The sequence below is a fragment of the Lissotriton helveticus genome, chromosome 1_1, assembly GCF_964261635.1.
Source record: "Lissotriton helveticus chromosome 1_1, aLisHel1.1, whole genome shotgun sequence".
In the NCBI taxonomy this organism is placed as follows: domain Eukaryota; kingdom Metazoa; phylum Chordata; class Amphibia; order Caudata; family Salamandridae; genus Lissotriton; species Lissotriton helveticus.
Genome location: NC_136057.1, coordinates 262,516,158 through 262,531,088, shown reverse-complemented (window position 1 = coordinate 262,531,088; position 14,931 = coordinate 262,516,158).

The window sequence follows — 14,931 nt, the reverse complement described above, 5'->3', positions numbered from 1 at the left end:
ACCGGAATAGTCAAAATGTTACACTTTCAATATGTCATGGTTAGTATTTGCCAGTAGGACAGTGGCTAGTGTATAAAAGGAGTGGGCAATACATTCTGCTCAAACAGCCGAGTTGGCAACATTTTGGCCACTCCTTGTAATGATTGTAATGTGAAGTTCTGGCCGAATTCTGCCAACAACTTTCTCTCAAATGCAGCTCATCAATGGTAAGGTGGCAAGCGTGAGCAATAATTGGCGCCTCATAGTGCAATTTTCTGTGCTAGGAGAATACTGCAAACGGCTGTGGACAGTCCGGGTGAGAAAGCTGTTGCTCTGAATTTTAAAGCTAGAAGTAAGCATTCCATTTATTAAGATTTTTGCTCCATGATAACATTTTCTAAGGTTTGTATAAAAATGGGACCAAAACCCATAGCTTCCAATACCTCCCAGAGATAGGCCCAACAAACCATATTGGTCGCCTTGGCAGCGTCAAGGGCGGACACTGCCAGGGGGTCCGATCTTATTATGGCCAGATCGATATTGCCTATAAGCAACTGTGTCTGTTCCTGGATATAACGCCCGGTTATAAAACCTTTCTGGTCGATGTTAACCAATCCAGGAACCAACTTGGCCAGTCTCCCTGTCAAAATGCCCATAAAGATCTTGTAGTCGGTATTCAGCAGGGGGATCGGACGGTATGAATCAGCTTTCAGTAGATCCTTCCCGGGTTTTTATATTAGGACTATGGTTGCTTCTTTCCAGGAGCTAGGAATTTGAATGTTGAATAAAACAAGGTTCCCAAAGCTGGGGTCAATTCGTCTGACAAAAGTTTGTAAACTTCATTTGGCAATGCATCCATACCTGATGCTATATTATTCTTGGATACCTTAATTTGAGTTTTTATTTCTTCCAGCGTAATGGGGGCATCAAGAAGGTCTCGGCTAGCTTGAGGTAAAGTAGGTAGAGATTTACTACTCATCCATGTTTTATTTGTTCTTTTGAAGGTGTTAAATTCTCTTTATAGAGATCTGAGAATAATGTGAGGAGACAGGTCTGTATATCCTCTATACTAGTAGATTTATGCTCATTGTTGTATATTACTAGCTCCCTGAAATTATTTTTAGGACAGTCAACTCTGGCCTTCCAAGCTAGAAGGGCACCTGATTTCTCCCCCTAATCATATTTTTCCATATTCTTAATAAGCCATTGAGCATTGCATTTCTCATCCAACTTTCCTCTGTACTCTTGCCCAGCCTTATCAAGATCGTCCTGCACATTACCCACCCTTCTTGAACTCCCATCCATTAACAAAATCCTTTCAGCTTCCAACTGCTTGACTTTTTCTTCGATTAATCTTAGCTCCCGGGCTTCAGCTCGATTTTTGGAGCATGTGAAACCGGCCCCTCAAATTAGCCCTAAAGGCATCCCAAACAAATTAAATAGTCGTAGAGCCGATATTTAGGTAAAAAAAACTCTGAGGAAGATATTTTAATGAACTTAATAATTTCAAAGTCTGCTAATTTTGCCCTGTTAAGCGTCCATCTTGTTTGTGTCATATTGATTTTTTTTTAATAAGAAAACAAGTTGTTGGGCATGGTCTGAGAGATGACTTGGTAATATGGCGACCTCAGATGTGATATCCAGGAGATTCCTGCTAACAAAGTAATAGTCGACCGTGGAAGAATGTTGGTATTTTTTGCTATAAAACATAAACCCAGGGATGTCTCCCATCTTTCTCCTCCAGGCATTAAAAAACTCCAAGTCAGGCATTAAATTCTTCATGGCACGATGAATACGGGGGGTCCTATATAATGCATCTGATTTGACCTGTCTTTTAGGGGATCTAAAAGAACATTAACATCCTCACCAACTATCAAAGGGGGGTTTACATGATTAACTTGGACTGCAGCAGAGAAATATAGGTTGGATCGTCCACGTTCGGTCCATAAAAGAGGCACAGGTTAATTCTGTACCTCCAAGGTCCAGTTGTGCAATTACCCACCTCCCCGCTTGATCAGTCTGTACCGATTTTATAGAACAGCCAAACCCCTGCTTGATCAAAATTGCGACTCCCGTCTATTAATCGTTTGTTCAGAAGAACAATGGCCTTCAATCCAAGGAATACTAGAAAACAATTGTTCAGATTCCCCCGAGGTCAAGTGCGTCTCTTGCAAGAGACAAACCTGTGCTTCGGAGAGCTCCAAGTATTTCAATATCAATCTTTGCCTAAATCCTTGACCCAAGTCGATTAACCGAATGTTTGTGTGCTTCAAGTGAAATGAGGTATTTTTTTTTCATTTTTACCCATTGCACCCCACCCTGTGCTCCCCCCTAACATCCCTCCCTCTTGTGCCCCCTTACTCCCATGAGGTACCCCCCCTTCCAATAGGCAAAGCCTATTAGGTCACTAGTCCCTCAGGCTATATAATGAAGAGAAAAAATAGGAGCGATCTGGGAATCCGAAGCCGAAAAACCGCTAACACTATTGTTGCCTCCCTCTTTTATATCATTTCACTTTTTTAATCTTCGCCTTAAAGGCATCCACCTCCTCTGTTGCACGGAACTGATGCATCTGATTATCAAATATCACTCGTAGTTGAGCTGGAAATTTCTTTGCTCCCAAACTTTTTAGCTCATCCATTCTGCTCCCCAGCTCCCATTGCCTTGTTGCTGTGGTGTGTGAAATATCAGATCCTATTAAAAAGGAAAATTGTTCTTGACCAGTGAGTGAGAAGGTTATGGAGCCTTCCTTAAGGGCCGCGGATAGTATTTGTTCCTTGACTGAATAGGAGAGGAAATTAATCAAAATCTGTGTCTGTCAGAATTCCTCCTATAGGGATCTTGATGGACCCTTTGAATCTCATGGGCCAGATTAATGCTAGGTGAGCTCCTTAGAACAGTCCTCTGTGTCAGAGAGATGACAAATCCCTTAATGTCCGATCCCTCAACGTCTCCAGGAATATTTTAAACTCAGGTTCTTTTTCCTGGAGTGATTTTCCAACCGCTCTAGGTCCCACTTAAGTTCTTTATTCTGTGTTGTCAAGTTTGCCACATCCTTTGATGCAGAGTGTATGGCCTCCTTCATTATGGGGCTCTCCCACTCTATTAGATCAGTCCTTGCCATAACTGTGAGAAGTTGGCCTGGTATATGATGCTCACTAGTTCTAGTGATCACCTTGTACCATGCCAAGCAACCCTTATGGTGCAGGTTGTAAAGTCAACCTTATAGACAAGCTATCCTAGGGGTAGCATGGACTAAGCAGTCTTAGGCTAAACTCTGTAAAGGCATGTGAAGCAAGCTGTTTTACCATACTCAATCCCCTTGAATACCAAATGAAAGGACACCACACAGATATATATTGAAAATATATATAGATTTATTAACTACAAAGATACCCTATACTCTTTATGAGCACAGAAGCACAAGCGTTAAAACAAAACACAGTTTAAATACACAAAAGTTGCACGAATATGGATGAGCCCTAGGGGCCACCTAAACCATATACTAAAATAGTGGTATAAGAACCACTATGAGGAAAGTGAAGAGGCCTAGGGCCTGGGGAATCGCTGGAGCTGTTCAGGACTAACAGTGATGAAGTCGGGAAAGGCCCGCAGGACTCGGGTGCAGTGCGGAAAGTGCACGCAATACCAATGCAGTGTCAATGGTGCGTAAAAAGTACAAAGTTAGTTAAAAAGGAACCTTCCGAGTGACCTAGAAGGATGAAACTTAAGACACAGGCCCTAGAGGTGTGTACCAGTGTGGGAACACCGGCGGAGCTGAGTTACCTCACCCACAGGAAGCGGGTGCACAGGGTCGAAGTAGTGTCGGGTTTCGTCACGCTGGTCGATGGTGCTTGGAGCTGAAGATGCTGCAGGAGACTCAGGGTGAAGAGTTCCGGTGGATCCAAGGGTGGATCTGAAGTCGTGAAGACCTGAAAGCAGAGGGGACAATGTTCAAAGTCACTAGCCAGTGACTACCGTGGAACCAGAGTGGAACCAGGCGATGTCGGGTGCAAACAGGCGTCGAGGTGTAGCTTCTCTCTGCAGCCACGTGGACACAAGGGGTCGAAGATGTCCAGGAGTCGGTCACGAGCTGTCCCACGCAGGCTTCTCGCTGTTGGCGGTGTCGGCAACCGGATGGAAGCAAACAGGCCTTGGCTAATGCAAGCCACGCAGGAATCAAAAAAGGCTTGTCACTCGGACCAGCAAGGTCAGAGCGGGTGCTCCCTTTTACAGGAGCAAGGGCTAATCTGGAGCAACCAGACCTGCAGTGAAAGTTGTAGGTTTCGTCGCCAAGATGGCCGCTAGCCACGTGGCAAGTGGCCGGGATGGCGCGTCAAGTGGCACAGTGCAAAAGGGCCCCACGCAGATCGTGGAGATGCTGGGGGGCTGATCTTTGGTGCAAGGGCTGCTCGAGGTTAGGGCTTCATAAACCCCAAAGCACAGCATCGAGGGTGCCTCTGATGCTGCGCAGTCAGCGTTTTGGGGGTCTTCCAAGATGTCCGGTCCCACGTCTCTCGGTGCCTCCACGGGTCCCTTCTTTGCAGGAACTGTGGATCGGGCAATGAGAAGTCTGGGAGTCTGGGTCTTGTCAGGCTCTGGGCTCGGGCTCCGGCAGGAGGCGGCGGCAAAGCAGACGTTGAGTTGCTGGTTGGTGCCTGTGTTCACAGGGTGGTCACTCCTTGGCCACAAGGGAGATTCTCTTCCATCTTCTGAGCAGCAGAATGTCGAAGTCCAGTCTTCTTCTGTATTTCAAGTTGATTCAGGATGATCTGAAGTCTCAGGACACAGCTCCCACTCTTATTCGAATCTGGGGGGCCGGATCACCTACTAGGTCCCTCCTCTGGGTGGAACCAGGAAGGGGAGTGAATACACCCCCTTTCCTTTGTCCAGTTTCGCGCCAGGACTGGGGCTGGAAGGCCCCAGCACCGGTTTGAACTGGCCTATGCACAGGGACACCTTGTGTGCCCCAGGCATGTCTGATTCTATTCAGCCCTGTCCTACCCAATACACAAAATCCTGTCTGGGGTGGTGCTAGCACCTCCCAAGGCAGGAAACCCTTTGTCCAAGCTGCCCTCGCTGGAAGGACTCCCAGCAGCAGGAGGTCAGACTTGTGTCTGTGGTGGCAGCATCCATTTTGTGATGCTGAGGCTCGGTTTAACTTTAACCGGGGTTCAGGCTAGGTACATGTCGTGTCCCTCTAGAAGGGTGGAATGCTACCCCCGTCGCCAGAACTGGCGAGGGGGTAGTATTCCAATTCGTATGACACCTTACTCGACATGTTTTGATAAAGCCAAACCTAAGATAGCATTTAACCGCGAAGATTATAATGCACTTAAGAGTATATGGTATGGCAGTATCATGAAACAGCTAAAGGACATGATTCCGAAAGCTGCAGACAGGCTCAGCTCATGCCAGAGCACTATCTCACATATTTCCAAGCACTCTGCCTCCAGGATTGATGACGCCTTCCATAGGAGTGGCTGATAGGAACATATGTGTCCATTTTAGGTTAGGTATAGGCATACTACACCTAAGTAAGGGGTGGTTACACCGACTTACCCCAGCTGAGTGATCAGCCAGTTGTGTCAAATATGGAGGCCAGGCCAGGGGTGGCACAATACGTGCTGCAGCCCCTGGTAGGCCTTGGAAGCACCTATGCCCTGGGTACCTGGGTACACTGTTACAGGGGCCAATAAGGTGAACCAGTTCCAATGTCGTTATGCACCTAAAGTGCATGGTTTACAATTTAGAGAGAGAACAGCAGGCTGTGGGTCTGATTAGCAGGCCCACAGCCACATTAAGTCAGAAACCAGTGAAGCAAAAAGCAAAAATTTGGGGTGACCATAGGATAGCAGACCCTACTCTCCTACACAACCCCCCCCCCCCAAACGCAGGGACATTAGACTAACCTTGACCAGTTGTGTCTTCATGTTCTAAGTGGAAGTACCTGGAGAGACCATCTGCGTTGCCATGGTCAGTCCCTGGGCGGTGCTCTACTGTAAAGTCCATCCCCTGTAGGGAAATGGACCACCTGAGTAGTTTGGGGTTTTCACCCTTCATCTGATTAAGCCATAAGAGGGGCTTATGGTCGGTCTGAATCTTGAAGTGAGTGCCAAACAAGTATGGTCTCAACTTCTTCAGGGCCCACACCACAGCAAAGGCCTCCCTCTCAATGGCTGACCAACGTTTCTCTCTGGGGGTCAGCCTTCTGCTAATGAAAGCAATGGGCTGGTCTTGACCATCTACATTAAGTTGTGAAAGCACAGCTCCCACTCCCAACTCAGAAGCATCTGTTTGGACAATAAACTCTCTTGAGTAGTCAGGACTCTTCAGGATAGGTGCAGAGCACATGGCCTTCTTCAGGTCATCAAATGCCTTTTGACAGTATTCTGTCCACTGAACCTTTTTGGGCATCTTCTTGGATGTCAGATCATTAAGAGGAGTCACAATGGACCCATAGTTCTTAACAAACTTCCTGTAGTACCCAGTCAGGCCCAAGAAAGCTCTGACCTGAGTCTGGGTAGTTGGAGGAGTCCAGTCCTTTATGGTCTGAATCTTACTCTCCAGAGGTTGAACTTGGCCTCCACCCACAAGGTGGCCCAAGTACACAACCTTACTCTGCCCTATCTGGCACTTGGTTGCCTTGATAGTGAGGCCTGCCTTTTGCAGAGCCTCTAGCACTTCCTTCAGGTGGACCAGGTGATCCTCCCAGGTGGAACTAAAGACAGCAATATCGTCCAGATATGCTGCACAAAAGTTATCCAACCCAGTAAGGACTTGATTCACCAACCTTTGGAAGGTGGCAGGTGCATTTTTCAAACCAAAGGGCATCACCACAAACTGATAATGCCCACTGGGGGTAGAAAATGCTGTCTTGGCCTTAGACTCCTCAGCTAACCTGATTTGCCAGTAGCCAGCTGTACAATCAAATGTGCTCAAATACTTGGCAGAAGCCAATTTGTCTATGAGCTCATCCGCCCTTGGAATAGGGTGTGCATCTGTCCTAGTGACAGCATTGAGTCCTCTGTAGTCCACACAGAACCTCATCTCTCTCTTCCCATCTTTGGTGTGAGGTTTGGGGACCAGAACCACTGGGCTAGCCCAGGGGCTCTCTGAAGGCTCAATGACACCTAATTCCAGCATCTTTTGCACCTCAGCCTTGATACAGTCTCTGACATGGTCAGGCTGCCTGTAAATTTTGTTCTTCACAGGGAGACTATCACCAGTGTCCACCACATGGGTACACCAGTTAGTCTGGCTGGGTGTCAGGGAGAACATATGTCGGAATGACTGCAAAACCTGTCTACAGTCATGTTGCTGACGTTCAGTGAGGCTGCCATCTAAGGCCACACCATCCACTGAGCCATCCTCAGGGTTCTGAGTCAGCAGGTCTGGGAGAGGGTCACTCTCTTCCTCCTGCCCCTCATATGTAGCCATGAGCAAGCCCATGTCTGCCCTGTCAACATATGCTTTCAGCCTGTTAACATGGAGCACCCTGTGGGGGCTTCTGGGAGTTCCAAGGTCCACCAAGTAGGTAACCTCTCCCTTTTTCTCCATGATTGTATGGGGTCCAGACCATCTGTCTTGGAGTGCTGCTGGGGCCACTGGCTCCAGCACCCATACCTTCTGTCCAGGCTGGTACTCAGTCAGGACAGCCTTTTGGTCATGCCAGGCTTTCTGTAAGGCCTGGCTAGCCTCAAGGTTTTTGGAGGCCTTCTCCATGTATTCAGCCATCCTGGAGCGGAGACCAAGTACATAGTCCACTATGTCTTGCTTGGGCTTTTTGAGAGGTAACTCCCATCCTTCCCTCACCAGACATAGGGGTCCTCTTACAGGGTGCCCAAACAACAATTCAAAGGGGCTGAAGCCAACCCCTTTTTGTGGGACCTCTCTGTAAGCAAACAGAAGGCAGGGCAGAAGGATATCCCATCTTCGCCTGAGCTTTTCAGGTAATCCTTTGATCATGCCCTTTAGGGTCTTGTTAAATCTCTCAACAAGCCCATTGCACTGTGGATGGTAGGGAGTGGTGAACTTATAGTTGACACCACACTCCTTCCACATTGCTGTCAAGTATCCTGACATGAAGTTTGCACCTCGGTCAGATACTACCTCCTTAGGAAACCCCACTCTGGAGAAAACTCCAAGTAAGGCCCTGGCCACAACAGGAGCTGTTGTGGTCCTAAGTGGAATTGCCTCTGGGTACCTGGTGGCATGGTCCACAACCACCAGTATGAATCTGTGCCCAGATGCTGTGGGGGGATCCATTGGTCCAACAATGTCAATCCCTACCCTTTCAAAGGGCACCCCCACCACAGGTAGTGGTATCAGGGGGGCCTTTGTGGAACCACCTGCTTTGCCACTTGCTTGGCAGGTTACACAGGAGCGACAAAACTCCTTTGTATCTTCTGACATGTGAGGCCAGTGAAAGTGACAGACAAGTCTGTCCCATGTTTTGTTCTGGCCTAGGTGTCCTGCTAAGGGAATATCGTGTGCCAAGGTAAGAAGGAAGCCCCTAAATTGCAGAGGTATGACCAACCTCCTGGTTGCACCAGGCTTGGGGTCTCGACCCTCTGAATAAAGGAGCCCATCATCCCAATAGACCTTATGGGTACCTTGAGCATTCCCAGCAGCCTCAGCAGCAGCCTGCTGTCTGAGGGGTTCAAGAGAAGGACAGGATAGCTGAGCCTGCCCCAAGTCTGCCCTAGAAGGTCCCCCTGTCCCCAGAAACTCAACCTGATCAGGTTCAAGCTCTATAGGGACAGTTCCTTCAGGGGTCTCAGAATCATCTTCCTGTGAAGGCTGATCCTCACTTGTAGGCATTTGGGAAGGCACAGCCTTTACCCTCCTGTTCCTTGTCTTGGGAGGTACTTGGTCCATTGTTCCAGGATCCAAGACCTGAGGTTCAGAGAGGCACTTTTTGGCCTGTGACCTGGTCACAGCAAGGACATGTGATGATATCCCTAACATCTCTGCATGAGTCCTGTACTCAACTTCCGACCATAGAGAGTTCTCCAGGTCATTGCCCAACAAACATTCTACTGGGAGATCAGCACTAACCACAACTCTTTTTAGGCCAGTTACCCCTCCCCAGGAAAAGTTCACAATTGCCACACTATGGGTAGTAGTGACATTGCTGGCATTGGTCACCAGGTAATTGTCACCTGATATGTACTGTCCAGGGTCCACAAAGCTAGGCGTCACCATAGTGACACTGGCACATGTGTCCCTGTATGCTTGAGCCACTTTTTCATTAATTAAAGGCGTCTGCCTGTACTTGCCCAAATTATTGAGACTGACCGTAGGGGAGAAATCAATCTCCCCATCACAGATCAGAACAGCCTGTGTGGGGACTCTGACTAGGTCAGAATCTCCATCAGTTCCCAAGGTGATACCCACTACCCCCTTAGTCTGTGGTCCAACACTGCCAGCTGTACTAGTGGGTGCAGGTGCCTTAGGGGCTGCAGTGTTGGTGGCTCCACCCTTTTTACAATCACTTGTCCAGTGAGTGGTGTTTTTGCAAAAGCTACACCAGGGTTTTCTTTGACCTTCTTTCTTCTTCTTCTTGGAAGTTTGGGACCCACCCTCAGTATTAGTTTGGGGCCCTGTTGAAGACTTCTGGTCTTTAGTTTTCTGCTCCCCACCCTTCTGGTCTGTTTTCTTTTGGTCACCACCCTGGTTCTGGTTCTTTTGCTTAACTCTGGTTCTAACCCATTTGTCTGCCCTCTTTCCCAATTCTTGGGGAGAGGTTAGATCTGAGTCAACCAAATGTTGATGCAACTGCTGGTTCTGACAGTTATTTAAAATCTGTTCTCTCATAAGCAAATTGTACAATCCTTCATAGTCTGTAACCTTACTTCCCATCAACCAGCCCTCCAGAGCCTTAGTGGCACATTCAACAAATTCAGACCAGTCCTGAGTCTGTGTCTTCTGGGTATCTCTGAACATTAACCTGTACTGTTCAGTGGTTAAGCCTAACCCATCAATCAGAGCACTCTTCAGGACTAGGTAGTTTCTAGAATCCCCATCACTAACTGTGAGGAGTCTGTCTCGGCCTCTACCTTCAAAGGAGAGCCACAAGATTGCTGCCCACTGCTCCTGAGGAACCTGCTGTACTTTGCAAGCTCTCTCAAGTGCAGTCATCCACTTGTGGATATCATCCCCAACTTTGTAGGGGGGCACAATCTTACTCAGGTTTCTATTGTCATAGGACCTGTCTTTATCCTTAAGGATATTGCTGCCACCAGTGGGTTCTAACCCACTCTCTCTAGGCTGCCTTGCTCTAGCAAGTTTCTCTTTGGCCAGGGCAACTTCTAATTCTTGTCTCTGGATCCTAAGTTCAGCCTCTCTCATTTTGGCCTCATGTTCCCTTCTCTGAGGGCTAGTCAACTCCCTTCTGGAGTTGCCATGAGAACCTCTAGAAACATGGGAGGCATTGGATTCACCTGAGTGATTCCTCCTCCTCCTATGGTCCTGGTTAAGTCCATTTGGGGGTCTGAATGGGTTGGACCCACCTTCAGTCCCAAATAAGCTTAAGTTAGCCTGGTTAAGCCTGCTGACTAACACCTGGCTATTTCTACCATCATCCGAATCACTGTCTTCCTCCTCCTCCTCCTCCTCTTCTTCCTCAGGCGGAGTATTCCCAGGGGTCTGGTCTTCCTCAACTATCTGGATGACAAGGGCAGGGGTATCAGAGTTATCATCTTCAGAAGGTGAAACTTCCTCACCAGTCCCTGAGGGGCCTGGTTTGGGGTTCTTTAGAGCTTCAGACTGGTCTAATAGCTCTCTGAGGTGTCCTGCTGTAGGGGTAGGACCTGTTTTGATTCCTCTCATGGAACACAGTTGCCTCAGTTCCTTAAATGGAAAGATAGCAAATTTGGATGGTGCCTTTGGAGGGTCACTCTCAAAAGAGATGGGTCCAGTGGATCCCTCTGCTCCAGACATTGCTCTAGTGTGGTGGATGTGTTGCAATCTACCTACACTTCTGTTTTCCTACAGAACCTATCTACAACAACTAAGTTCAGTAGAACTTAAGTATATCTAGTCTTGTTTTAGTGTACCTATCAGGTACCTGTATGATCTTTCAAATGATATTTTCAAAGATTGTAATGGTAAAACAACAGCAAGCTCAAATCCCAATCTGCTGCTCACCAAAGTGAGAATTTGGCCTGGTATATGATTCTCACTAGTTCTAGTGATCACCTTGTACCATGCCAAGCAACCCTTATGGTGCAGGTTGTAAAGTCAACCTAATAGACAAGCTATCCTAGGGGTAGCATGGACTAAGCAGTCTTAGGCTAAACTCTGTAAAGGCATGTGAAGCAAGCTGTTTTACCATACACAATCCCCTTGAATACCAAATGAAAGGACACCACACAGATATATATTGAAAATATATATAGATTTATTAACTACAAAGATACCCTATACTCTTTATGAGGACAGAAGCACAAGCGTTAAAACAAAACACAGTTTAAATACACAAAAGTTGCACGAATATGGATGAGCCCTAGGGGCCACCTAAACCATATACTAAAATAGTGGTATAAGAACCACTATGAGGAAAGTGAAGAGGCCTAGGGCCTGGGGAATCGCTGGAGCTGTTCAGGACTAACAGTGATGAAGTCGGGAAAGGCCCGCAGGACTCGGGTGCAGTGCGGAAAGTGCACGCAATACCAATGCAGTGTCAATGGTGCGTAAAAAGTACAAAGTTAGTTAAAAAGGAACCTTCCGAGTGACCTAGAAGGATGAAACTTAAGACACAGGCCCTAGAGGTGTGTACCAGTGTGGGAACACCGGCGGAGCTGAGTTACCTCACCCACAGGAAGCGGGTGCACAGGGTCAAAGTAGTGTCGGGTTTCGTCACGCTGGTCGATGGTGCTTGGAGCTGAAGATGCTGCAGGCGACTCGAGGTGAAGAGTTCCGGTGGATCCAAGGGTGGATCTGAAGTCGTGAAGACCTGAAAGCAGAGGGGACAATGTTCAAAGTCACTAGCCAGTGACTACCGTGGAACCAGAGTGGAACCAGGCGATGTCGGGTGCAAATAGGCGTCGAGGTGTAGCTTCTCTCTGCAGCCACGTGGACACAAGGGGTCGAAGACGTCCAGGAGTCGGTCACGAGCTGTCGCACGCAGGCTTCTCGCTGTTGGCGGTGTCGGCAACCGGATGGAAGCAAACAGGCCTTGGCTAATGCAAGCCACGCAGGAATCGAAAGAGGCTTGTCACTCGGACCAGCAAGGTCAGAGCGGGTGCTCCCTTTTACAGGAGCAAGGGCAAGTCTGGAGCAACCAGACCTGCAGTGAAAGTTGTAGGTTTCGTCGCCAAGATGGCCGCTAGCCACGTGGCAAGTGGCTGGGATGGCGCGTCGAGTGGCACGGTGCAAAAGAGCCCCACGCAGATCGTGGAGATGCTGGGGGGCTGATCTTTGGTGCAAGGGCTGCTCGAGGTTAGGGCTTCTCAAACCCCAAAGCACAGTATGGAGGGTGCCTCTGATGCTGCGCAGTCAGCGTTTCGTGGGTCTTCCAAGATGTCCTGTCCCACGTCTCTCGGTGCCTCCACGGGTCCCTTCTTTGCAGGAACTGTGGATCGGGCAATGAGAAATCTGGGAGTCTGGGTCTTGTCAGGCTTTGGGCTCGGGCTCCGGCGGGAGGCGGCGGCAAAGCAGACATTGAGTTGCTGGTTGGTGCCTGTGTTCACAGGGTGGTCACTCCTTGGCCACAAGGGAGATTCTCTTCCGTCTTCTGAGCAGCAGAATGTCGAAGTCCAGTCTTCTTCTGTATTTCAAGTTGATTCAGGATGATCTGAAGTCTCAGGACACAGCTTCCACTCTTATTCGAATCTGGGGGGCCGGATCACCTACTAGGTCCCTCCTCTGGGTGGAACCAGGAAGGGGAGTGGTTACACCCCCTTTCCTTTGTCCAGTTTCACGCCAGGACTGGGGCTGGAAGGCCCCAGCACCGGTTTGAACTGGCCTATGCACAGGGACACCTTGTGTGCCCCAGGCATGTCTGATTCTATTCAGCCCTGTCCTACCCAATACACAAAATCCTGTCTGGGGTGGTGCTAGCACCTCCCAAGGCAGGAAACCCTTTGTCCAAGCTGCCCTCGCTGGAAGGACTCCCAGCAGCAGGAGGTCAGACTTGTGTCTGTGGTGGCAGCATCCATTTTGTGATGCTGAGGCTCGGTTTAACTTTAACCGGGGTTCAGGCTAGGTACATGTTGTGTCCCTCTAGAAGGGTGGAATGCTACCCCCGTCGCCAGAACTGGCGAGGGGGTAGTATTCCAATTCGTATGACACCTTACTCGACATGTTTTGATAAAGCCAAACCTAAGATAGCATTTAACCGCGAGGATTATAATGCACTTAAGAGTATATGGTATGGCAGTATCATGAAACAGCTAAAGGACATGATTCCGAAAGCTGCAGACAGGCTCAGCTCATGCCAGAGCACTATCTCACATATTTCCAAGCACTCTGCCTCCAGGATTGATGAGGCCTTCCATAGGAGTGGCTGATAGGAACATATGTGTCCATTTTAGGTTAGGTATAGGCATACTACACCTAAGTAAGGGGTGGTTACACCGGCTTACCCCAGCTGAGTGATCAGCCAGTTGTGTCAAATATGGAGGCCAGGCCAGGGGTGGCACAATACGTGCTGCAGCCCCTGGTAGGCCTTGGAAGCACATATGCCCTGGGTACCTGGGTACACTGTTACAGGGGCCAATAAGGTGAACCAGTTCCAATGTCGTTATGCACCTAAAGTGCATGGTTTACAATTTAGAGAGAGAACAGCAGGCTGTGGGTCTGATTAGCAGGCCCACAGCCACATTAAGTCAGAAACCAGTGAAGCAAAAAGCAAAAATTTGGGGTGACCATAGGATAGCAGACCCTACTCTCTTACAATAACCTCCTCCAATTTCTGAGCTAACACCTCACATGACTAATGAATTGCTGCCTGATTTGCTTCAGTCATAGAAATTCTGCTGGCAAGCTCAGCCTGGTTTGTTTCTGAGATCTTAAACCCACTCGACATATCCTCCTTCATGGCGAGTAGGATATCAGATAACGAGCAAGGCGTAGATCCTTGGGTCCCAACTTCTCCCGTTTCCGCAGTTTTTGCTTCAGTTACTGTTTCAGTAGCTATTTCCTTTGCACTGTCTTGAAAATCCTGAGAGTCCTGATTTTCAAGGACATTATATCTATTAGACAGGCTCACTGCCGGGTGGGTAGCAGGTGGAGTTACTGACAAGGTTACTGTAGATCCCCCCTGCTGCTTGGGTCTCTCTGTTTACACTGCAGAAATGGGGTAAGGGCTGGAGAGAGGTCTGAACGTAGGCCTATATCATTAACCAATACCATAGTCTTAGATTTGGGCTTAGGGTTAGAAGAACCCTCTTCAAACTCCTCTTGCGTGGCTGTTTTAACTGGCTCACCTGTGGCTGCAACAGAAGAGGACATCATCTTATAGTAGGTCTTTAAAGAAGGGGTCGTCTTCACTTTTAAAGACTTTTTTTCTTCTCCCTACCTCTCCCCCTACTCTTAGGAGCCTCTTTCCCTTTTAGATCTGCCTCGTCGATCGTGGCCTCTCGCTTGCTCTGTTTAATTATTGGATTGGTTTCCAAGATAGGAGGAGAATTTTGGGGCGTCAATATGTGCTGAGTAATATCGATATTCTGTGAGGAGTGGGCGACTCTGACACGCGGGGTGTACCGACCGAGTTTAGGAGGGGAGGAAATCCTTTTTTTTCTGTTCCACCACCTTCCCCGGCCTCCATACAGTGGAAAAGGTCCTCACTTGCTTCCCCCTCACAGCCGGGAAAAAGTCTGCACTCACTGGATCTTTGCTTGCCGAGCAAGCACTACACAACAAGTTGGCTGGGGAGTGAATTGTATATGCTGTCACACCAAGCTGGAGTGCTACATACCTCCTACCACCCTCATACTGCAGCTTCTC